Source organism: Cnephaeus nilssonii (genome assembly GCF_951640355.1).
Source record: "Cnephaeus nilssonii genome assembly, chromosome: 5".
Classification (NCBI taxonomy): domain Eukaryota; kingdom Metazoa; phylum Chordata; class Mammalia; order Chiroptera; family Vespertilionidae; genus Cnephaeus; species Cnephaeus nilssonii.
Window position 1 is genome coordinate 107,083,937 of NC_137076.1, and position 10,708 is coordinate 107,094,644.

The following is a 10,708-nucleotide window of genomic DNA, read 5'->3' on the forward strand; positions in this document are numbered from 1 at the left end:
TGCGGAGGTCCCGCCCCTTCACCTCTAGCCCGGGTTAAAGTTCCGGTCAAACACGCGCAAGCGTGGGGACGCACAGGGGCGCGCTGGGCGGGGCTTGGGGGAGGGCGCCTCGAGCGCCGCGCATGCGCTTGGGGAAGAGTAAGTGCTAGGTACACCCCCATCATTTTTTCAATATTAAAAGGCCCGCCATGTGTCAATCATCGTGTATACATTTCTTTTTTTAAAAAAAATATATTTTATTGATTTTTTTACAGAGAGGAAGGGAGAGGGATAGAGAGTTAGAAACATCAATGAGAGAGAAACATCGATCAGCTGCCTCCTGCACGCCCCCTACTGGGGATGTGCCTGCAACCAAGGTACAAGCCCTTGACAGAATCGAACCCGGGACCCTTGAGTCTGCAGGCCGACGCTCTATCCACTGAGCCAAACCGGTCAGGGCTGTGTATACATTTCTTGACTTCATTTTGAAAAGCCACTCAATTGTTTTCTTGTTCATTGGAATCTATTATTCCATCTAGGTTAGTAACCCCTCCTCTCTGCCGTCAACAAATGAAGACCCCAAAGTAGCTCTGGGGTAGACGTACCAGCTTCAATTTACCAGAAGTATGACTCTGTTCCTTGGAGTAATAGGGGATCCTTGGGGTACAAGAATCTCGAAATTCAGCCAACCTACACAGTCTGTAGATGAAAACAAATCTTTTAAGTGGATTATTAGGTCTAATATGCAAGGAAACACTACCATCCTCACGTCGCAGGCACATGCTGTCCATTGCAGAATGACACCCCCACCTCACGGGGTGTGGTGTGTTCGCTGGTGCCACGACTGAGTCTGTGGTAGGCCATCCTACCATCCATCTGAGTCACAGGGTGCATGAGGAGGTGAATTCCAAGGGCATGAGCCCATGGCCAGACTTCCTTCACCGGCATGTCAATGTCTTGGTTAGAAGAGAATTGGCACAGACTCCTGGATGCCCCATTAAAATTGGCAACCTCCACACTTTCTCACATCCCCGGCCCCCTCCTCGCTTTGTTTCCATGTAGCACTTCCCACCTTCCCATAGACCACAGCACGCCCCTCCCTTTCACGCCGCGCCCCCGGGGCCTAGAATAATGGGCACTCGGCGCCTGAAGAACTGGGCTCCGGCCTCTGCCCTTGGCGGCCGGGATGGGCTGGACCGGAGGGCTGCTGCCCACTCGCTCAGTTTTTGTTTTACTGCTTTATTCTCTGGGTTTTATTGGGAACCACGGACAAGTGTTGTCGGAGAGCATGCTGGATTTGTGCCAGCGAGCTTGACCTGCGTGTGTGACTCATGAATGACCCTTGCCCCAGCTCACCTTGAGGCTGAGCTCAGTTCCTGGCGGCGTGGAGGGTGTGGAGGGCGGAAGGATGCTCAGGAGCCTCTGTCATCGCGTCAGGATTCCCCAGGTGCCTGGTGCCAACCCCAGAGAGAGGCGGTGCCTTCCTCCTCCTGCCGTTACAGCAGAGCCATCCTGGCAGGTGCCCTTCTCGTGGGCACCATTCCGAGACGAGAACCACTCCCGGGGGTTCCTAACTCCCTACCTAAACTCCAGGCCACGGGGGGGGGGGGATGGCGGGGGGTGGGGCGCTGAGGGCTGGAGTGAAGGGGGTGGACTGCACATGCCTGAGGGAGGCATGGGAGAGAGGCCAGGCCAGGCCACACTGCGCCCAGAAGGCACTGCAGTCCACAGCCTGGTTCAGATGCTCCCAAGGTGTGTGTCCCAGGTAAGTCACCTAGCCTCTCTGAGCACCAGTTTCCTCGGCAAGAACAAGGGTTAAAGCAGTGACGTCATGAGGGTGCGGGGAAGATGCGGGGCGGGAGGGAGCGCTTCCAGAACAGCGGGCAGGCCCCTGAGAGCATGCCGGCTCCGCCACGCGGGTGCACGCTCTTTGCTGCCGGCTGCACAGCCTCCCTGTCTTGCTCGCCCAGCATCAAGGCGAAAGAGAACCCTGACAAAGGGACCCCAGTCGGCTCTCTGGAATGCTGGACAGTAACTGAGGGCTTGCAACAGCCTGAGAAGGCTTTCCCGAGTGAAGCAGAGAAGTCGCAGTCAACACGCTGAGCTGGGGGCGCTTTCTGTAAGCTCCGCGTGAGCCTTGGGACCCGCGGCCTTGCTCCTGCGACGCCTGCGCCCGCAGCCGGAGGCCACTGGACGTACTGGTGCGATGGGCTCAGAGTTTCCCCAAAGCCTCACCCCAGAGCTCGGCCACCAGTCCCCCAGTTTGCTGCAGCGCCCTCCCTTCTCAGAAGGCCGTGCCCGCCCGCCAGGGGGCTCGGGGTGGGAGCCGCTCGGGGTGCGGAGGCAGGAGAAGCTTCTAGCAGGGGAGAGGGCCTCGGTGGGCCTGCTGGGAGGCGCGGCCTGGAAGCCAGAGGGGGTTGACTAGAAGCAGGACCTCCGTCCCCCGCGAGGACCAGGACGAGGACGAGGACGAGGACCGGGGAGGGAGCAGGCCTGGCTTCTCCGGTCGGTCCTCGGCGGCGCAGGACAACGGGAAAGCTGCCAGCCCGTTCAGGGCCCGACCTCGGGGCCGATGGCGGGTGGCCCTGGCCTGCGGGCTGGTCACTACGGGTGGTAGGATCTGCCCTGATGTGTGCACCGGCCATTGCACGTTTGCACGTTTGTCTCCGCACCCTCAGCAAACAGGCAGATTCTACTTCCCAAATCCAGTTAGAAACCAGCCACCTGGCCTCTCCGCCCCCAGGGTCCGGCACCTCCTCTGTAACCAGCCACCAAGGCCCCGTCCGCCTTCTTGGGAGCACCCTGAGGGATGGGGTATGGACACCCTCCCGCCCCACCTCCCGTCAGAGCCAGCTCCTCGCCGCGGTCTGCCAGGGCCTGTGCTGTGTTCACCTCCCGTCCCGCCTGGGCCGGCCTCGCTCCAGCCTGTCGTTCTTCCGAGCTCTCTCTCTTTTTCCCACCCTCACCTCTGCAGGCATCGGCCCACCCGCTTCCCACGTTTCAGGCCTGTCTGGAACGGAACTCCTTGGGTGTCCATTAGAAAAGGCCCTCCCTGCCCCTCTCCCCACCCTCAGCCCCATCAGAGCCAGTTGCCAGGGCGGTCCCATTTTTTTAACGGTGATCATTCTACTTCTGACCACCAGAGGGCAGCAAGGCCCAGCAATTAGACCCAAGGGGACCCTCCAAGGCTGGATCCCGGGCTTCCGCTCCTGTCCTGGGGGATCTGGGATCAGGGGTGTCCAGTAACCAGGATCAGGGCGGATGGGGCAGGGCTGGCATGTTAGAGAGGCCCAGGAGAGAAGGGCCAAGTCAGAGCTGAGGGAGAACGATTACTCCAGCTTTGCTCCTCTTGTGCTGTGGTTCTACTTGAACGTCACAATTTTAGAAACGAACCTGAGGCCCAGGTAGTGCGAGTTGTTTGAGATAACACAACTGCCAGCGGCTGGACCGGCCCTGCCCCGCCCCCTCCCCCCTCCCATGCCCCCTGGGTCAGGATCAGTGCTGAGAAAAGCACAGGACCTGTCTAGATAACGTGGCCTCTGGTGTTTCTCATACACACAGAACAAAAGCCAAAGGGTTAGTGCCTACTTACCGCCCCACACCAGTCGGTGAGTATTTTCACGTGATCTTTCTGTCTTTTAAACGCAGATCCGGCCCTGACCGGTTTGGCTCAGTGGATAGAGCGTGGGCCTGCGGACTGAAGGGTCCAGGGTTCGATTCCGGTCAAGGGCATGTACCTTGGTTGCGGGCACATCCCCAGTAGGGGGTGAGCAGGAGGCAGCTGGTCGATGTTTCTCTCTCATCGATGTTTCTAACTCACTATCCCTCTCCCTTCCTCTCTGTAAAAATCAATAAAAATATATAATAAATAAATAAATAAACGCAGATCTGGAGGGTTTCCCCACGTGGGAAGTCACCTCACCCCAGCAAGTATCTCCCTACGACAACCCGGCAACTCGGGTTCTTACTGATGCCACTGCCTGATTTCTTTGGCGCCTGCTTTGTTTGTTTGTTTGTTTTGTTTTAATCCAAGCCCCCGTCCATGGAGAGTCTGGACTTGAATTTGGCTTCATCCTCTAAGGCAGGGGTCCTCAAACTTTTTAAACAGGGGGCCAGTTCACTGTCCCTCAGACCATTGGAGGGCCGGACTATAGTTTTAAAAAAAACTATGAACAAATTCCTATGCACACTGCACATATCTTATTTTGAAGTAAAAAAACAAAACGGCAAAAACACCCGCATGTGGCCCGCGGGCCGTAGTTTGAGGACGCCTGCTCTAAGGTCTCTCAGCCCTGTGTCCTCTTGGAAAAGGAGTCTGGCCCTGGCTGGTGTGGCCCAGTGGATAGAGCGTCGGCCTGCAGACTGAAGGGTCCCGGGATCGATTTGGGTCAAGGGCATGTGCCCGGGGTTTCGGGCTGGAACCCCAGTAGGGGACGTGCAGGAGGCAGCCGATCAATGATTCTCTCTCATCATCGATGTCTCTCTCTCTCTGTTCTTCTCTGAAATTAATAAGAAAATGAGTCTGATGGCTTTGAATGGTGCCCTTGGGCATTAGCCAATGCGGGGTGACCCCGGCCCCCTCCTGCGGGTTTGGACAGTAACCCCAGGCTGAGATGAGGGGCGCCTGGAAGACAAACACCAAAGGCCCCTCACCCAGCTGCTTCCTGCCGCATCTCTGCTGCTTTGGAAGTTCTGGGTTTGAGTCAGGAGGGGAGCAGAGTGAGAAGGCTGTTTGGAGGAGGTGGGAGGGAGGCGGGGAAGGAGGGCAGGGGACCCGGGAAGAGGCTGGAGCAGTAGGGCCCCGTCAGAGGAAGCTCTGATCAGGAATGAGGGTCCCTCCAGCTGTCAGCCCCTCCGGGACCGCCTCCCCACCACGCCCGCTCCTGCAGCTGAACCAGGGACTGAGAGGTGGGGGTGTGAAGGCCCAACTCACTCACCCGTGGGGAACCTCGAAGGGCCTCCCAGCTTCCGAAGTCCCCTCTGGACCTGCTGAGGCCACTGTCCAGAGCGCCCAGCAGCCCAGCCCTCGGCTGCCCCTTCCTGCCTCCGCCACCCCGCCCCGCGTGGCCCTGGGAACAGCCCCTGAGCCAATCTCCTCGCGCTGATCTCACCTGAGAGCCCGCTCCGCGGGAGCCAGCGTGTGGCCAGTGGCGAGCCTGGTGCTGGGACCTGCTTTTCCTTTCTGGGAAGGCCTGAGGCTGGCTCGGGAGGGGAGCTGGAGGGGGGAGAGCCCGCGGCTGCCTGGCTGGGCAGTGACTGCACAGGCCTGTCCCGCCAGGCCCGGCACACCGTGGGCCGAACAGAGAATGAAGGATTGGAGTCCGGCTCTTGGTGACAACAGAGGACAGAGGAGCCAGGCTGGACCAACTCTCCAGTAGTTTTATAGAAACAGGCACAAAAGAGAATCTGGAAAATATCTATACATATAAAAGCCTAAGCCACCTGCCAACTGTCTGGTAGCTGTGACATGCACTGACCACCAGGGGGCAGACACTCAACGCAGGAGCTTCGAGCCACAGCAACTTTGCAGAGCGCCCTCTCACACTCCGGGACCCCTCCGGGGATGTCAGACTGCCAGTTTTGGCCCGATCCCTGCAGGCCAGGCCGAGGGACCCCACTGGTGCACGAATCCGTGCACCAGGCCTCTAGTATGTCATAAGATCTGAGATACCTATGTACACGTTTATAAGCTATTTTTATTGATTTTTTTTTTTTAGAGAGAGGGAGAGAGAGGGGATAGAGAGATAGAAACATGGATGAGAGAGAAACATCATCCATCAGTTGCCTCCTGCATATCCCTCACTGGGAATGGAGCCTGCAACCTGGGCATGTGTCCTGACCTGGAGTGAACCGGTGACCTCCTGGTTCCTGGGTCAATGCTCAACCACTGAGCCACGCCAACCGGGCTAAACTATTTTTAATAGACACACACACACACACACACACACACATGGATAAGATATAAGTATCGATTATAGATACAGATATTATTTGAAGAGTGACAAGAGCAGACAGAAAAGGGAGGGAATTTTGAAAGACAGCGACATTTGCAAGTTTGTGGCTCTGTGCCTGAGGACACGCCCTATAGCCTTTCTGGTTCAGAGGGTCGGAGGTCAAAGCCAGGGGCTGACAAAAGAGCCGGAAAGTGTTTGTGAGGGTGACTCTGGAAGGGAAGGAGCCACAGATGGTAACTGCCTGTTGAAACAGAAAACACAACCCTCTTCAGAGGAACATAACAAAACCCAGAATCTCTACAGCGCTCCATGTACAGGGCTGGTATCTCACAGAAAAATCACAAGACGTGCAAAGAACTGGGAAAAGCAACCCATGACAAGAAGAAACATAACCAATAGAGAGCGAACCCAAGTGGCCCAGAGGTTGCAGTCAGCAGACAAGGACCTGGGAGCAGCGATGATAGTACATTCGAGAACGGAAAGAAAGACAGACACGGGATTATTGAGCGGAAAAGGGACTCAGCGAGAAGTGCCCCCCACCCCCCCCAAAGAATCGCCTGGGGCGTTTTCAAGCTGGAAAGTGTAACTGAGATGAAGGCCTGGGTTCGTGCCGGCTTAGCCCACGTGGTTGTCCTGAGGTTGCTGGGCCAGGCACCTGGCTGGGAGCTGGGCCCTGGAGGCCGTGATCGGGGTTCACACCCCAGCTCGCTTGTAGCAGCTGCGTCCTCAGTAAACGGACTCTCCTCTCTCAGCCTTGGTTTCCTCACCTCTAGGATCCCATCCCTCATGGAGTGAGTGCCTCATGGGGAGCCTGGAAGGAGGGGGCAGGAGCTCAGATGAGTCCCAGCGGGGCACTGGTGTGCGCGACGCTGGAGTTCTCACCCGAGTAAGTTCTGGGACTTCCTTGGGCGGAACCGAGGAGGCAGCCTCAGGGGGACGGTGAGCTTCCAAAGGTCTGCGTTCCAGGCAGCGGCCCCATGCCCAGGGGGGAGGGGGGGGTGATCCACAGAGTGTTCGCTCAGCCACACCGCGCAGCCTCCACCCTCACCCCCAGGTGGGTGGCTCCGGATTAAAGCCACCAAGAGGGAGGGGGAGGAGAATCCGGTCAGAAGGTGCCGTGGCGTCCCAGGGACAGACAGCAGAGGCTGGCCTTGCGGGAGGGGCTGCCGATGGGCTCCGGGCTCCGGGCTCCAGGGAGTGGGGAGAAGCCGGGAGGGTGGGAGGGCTTTATCTCACCTACTGCTCCCACTCGGCCTCTCCGCAGAGCCGGGGGCCAGCAGTGCCGGGGCTCAGGGTGAGGCAGACAGGGTTTGATTTCCAGTCCCGTGTGGCTGGCTGGGCAGAGTTACAAAGAGGATTAAAGGGGAAACACACTCTCAGTAATGATGTGGGGTTCCTTGGGCCATCCTGCAAGTTAGCGACTGTCACCCCTATTTTATAAGCAGGAGACTGCTGAACCCAAGCAGGAAGCTGAGGCTGGAGTGCCGAGCCACTGGCCCTGGGCACCAAACTGGGTGGTGGTGGAGCCAGGCCCGGGGGCAGAGTCCCAGGAAGGCCGCCCTGGCCTGGGGGGAGGGGGTGGGGGGTACTGGTGCCGCCTCCAGGGGAGAGCAGAGGGCGGGATGGCTGGTTTACTTCTCTGCCGCATGTTGTCACTTCGGCCGGGGTGCAGGTCCTCTCGGAGAGGAGGCTCGGCCACCTACTCCCGGGAGTGGGGGGCAGGCTCTGGGGACAGGCTGAGCACAACCTGGGACCCCGGAGCTAGCAGGAGGGGGCTTGTCCCCCGCCACCCTGGTGCCCACTTTGTCTCCTCCTGGGCGCACTCACCGCCCAACCCTAACTCCTGGTGCAGGAGGCAGGCCTTGGTTGCCATAACAACTGGATGCTGGCAGTAAAAATAGCAACCTGCTTCTCAGTCCACTTCTTTTGCTCTTGGGGAAAAATAAACCCCATTTCCAGGCTTGTGTTTCCTTTCAGGGTCTCCTCTGGGTCCTGCCGAGCCCTCTGCCAAGGCGGCCAGAGCCGGGGGAGGCCTGGCCCAAACCTGCGCCCCTCCGCCTTCGGGAGCCCCTCCGCCTTCGGGAGCCGCGGCCGTGGACCCCGGGGGAAGGGGGGCCGCTGGAGGTCGGTCCTCTGGGGCGCTGACCTTTGTAAAGCCAGCGGGACCTTTTAGGAATAGAGGCTGAGGGCCAAGGAGGCGGTGTGGCTGGCCCCCGGGGACGGGGTGTCCTGGGGGGGCTGACATGGAGGCCTGGGGTGGGGTGGGGTCCGAGCAGCCGCAATGGAGGGAGGGCAGGAGGAGGCCGCGAAGCCAGGGCTCGGCCTCACCTGCTTCGGTTGGACTCGGCTCCTGGGTCTGAGTCCTGTGAGCGGAGCGCTGGGCTGCAGGGCGGGTCCCGGGAGGGTCCCCCTGGTCCCTCTCAGCCCCACTCTCCCTCCATCTGAGGGGACAGGAGGCGCTGCCACAGCCATGAGCCTCACCATTATTGACCGCGATGCCCCGTGAGAATACAGGTCCCCTCCCAGCAGGACGCAGAGTCTACAGCCGCCCGAGACCAGCTTCCTGAACGCGACTCGGCGACCTTGTGCGGCCCCACACGGGACTGGAAATCGAACCCTCCTCTGCCTAACCCTGCGACCTTGGAGAGGGTCCTCCAAGGGAGCCCCTGGCCACGTGTGGCTGTGAGGACTTGAAATGTGGCCCTGGGACCCGGGCCTGCACCGTCCGTTGTATTTCACTTTACTTACCGGGCTGGTCTGCCCTTGGCCTTCCCCTCATGCCGACCTTGACCTCAAGCTCATTGGCACCTTCCACCGCCCTGCTGCTCCGCCTCTGGTCTCCCCCCCTCCCCTCCCCTCCCCTCCTCCCAAGTGGCAGCGTCGAGGGTCATTCCTGAAGATTCTGTCCCCTTCATCAGCCACTTTTAAAAAAAATATATATTTTTTATGGGTTTCAGAGAGCCAGGGAGAGGGAGAGAGAAACATCAGTGATGAGAGAGAATCACGGATCAGCTGCCTCCTGCACGCCCCCCACTGGGGATTGAGCCCGAAACCCGGGCATGTGCCCTGACCGGGAATCGAACCTGGGACCCTTCAGTCCGCAGGCTGACGCTCTATCCACTGAGCCACACCAGTGAGGGCCATCCCCCACTTCTAATCCATCAACAGGGTCTGTGGGTTCACCTGTGAACATCGCTGGATCCCGCCCCCCCCCCCCTCTGGTCTCCACTCCATCCCTCACCCCCAGCCCTCACCCCCAGCCCCGCTGGTCCTCCCCAGGAACAGGTGTGTGTGCCCCGGGCCCACGTTTGGCTGCAGAGATGCGCTGGGGAGTCTCTGCCTTCCTCCTCCTCCTGTTCCGGCACCTGGGGCGGCAGGTGTGAGCGGGTGATTTCTGGAACGTGCAGGGGGGTCTCAAAGCGCTGCTACCTACAGCAGCAGGAGCTGGGCTGGGGAGGGGGGTGTGCGCGCGGGGGAAGGAGGGGCTTGCCCTTTAATTCTGGGACCCGCCCTTCTATCCAGCGGCCCCCCAGGGTGTCACCGCTCCCAGCAGGTGGCTTCCCACCGGAGAAAGCTGGATTTCGGGGACGCAGAGGGCGCGGGCAGCTCCCCGGTACCCCGGGTTCCGGCAGCCAAATGCGTGTGTCGGTGTCTTGGGGTCCTGAGGGTCCCCAGAGTCACAGCCTCATGGTGGGGGGGGGGGTCCCCGGAGACTGCAGCCATTCATTCGGGGCGGATCCTTTGGGGTCGTCGCGCCCTAAAGAGACCAGGCGGGTGGCGCCGGCGGTGGGGAAGCGCGAGCTACAGGTGCACTCGGGGGCGGCCACGCCGGGCGCGCAGGGGTGTCCCCGCTTCCAGGGCCGCCGCCTTCTGACTTAGAATCTACCGCGCCGGGGCGGAGCGAACCGGCCAAGGAGCCCCCCGCCCCTCGCCCGCTGACCCCCCAACCTCCGGCGAGGGTCCGCCCCGCACAGGGAGGCGCCAAGGCGATTGGCCGGGAGCCCCCCGCCCGCCCCGCCCGCCCCGCCACCATCTGGTTGGGATTTGCGCCGGCGGCTCCCGGCCCCCGCGCCCCGCGCCCCGCCGCGCGCTCCCTCCCCGCCGCCGAGTTCCGTCCTCCGAGCCGCCGGACCCCGAGGGCCCGCGATGCTGCCCCGGCTGCCGGATTTCCAGAAGACCAAGTACGCCAGGTGAGCGGGCCGGGGCGGGGGCCCCCCGGCGGCTCCGCGCCCGGCTGTGCGCCCCGGGCTCGGGGAGCGGGGTCCCCAGCGTCCCGCTCGGGGCCGGTGCCTGAGGCGCGTCGCTTCACCGCTCTGAACCTCCCTCCCCGGCGAGCGGCGGGGACGGGGACGGTGAGGCCCCACCCCGGCCCCGCGGGGATTCGGGAGCTGATCCCCGAAAGCGCTCGGCGCCGCGCGGAGCCCGGGCACCGCTCCCGTCTGCCCGATGGCCCGTCCCTCCCGCCGCCACCGCTCCGTGCCCCCGCCTGTACCCCGCCCCGCCCCCCTCGGAGCAAGTGGGGAAACTGAGGCTCAGGTCCCCGGCAGCTGCCTGTAGGTGGCGGCTCTTCACAGGGAGGTCCAGGGCCCCCGAGGCTCACTTTCTCCTTAAAAGGCGATGACGGACACTCTGACTCCTCCTCAAGGGGCAGTGGGGGCGGGGGCACAATTAGGAAGAGTTTGGGGGGGTGGGCTTACCTGCAAGCCGGGGTGAAACCCGTTCCTGAAGTTGCCCTTCAGCCCCTAGGGGTCCCCGGAGGACAGGCGGTCCTGGGA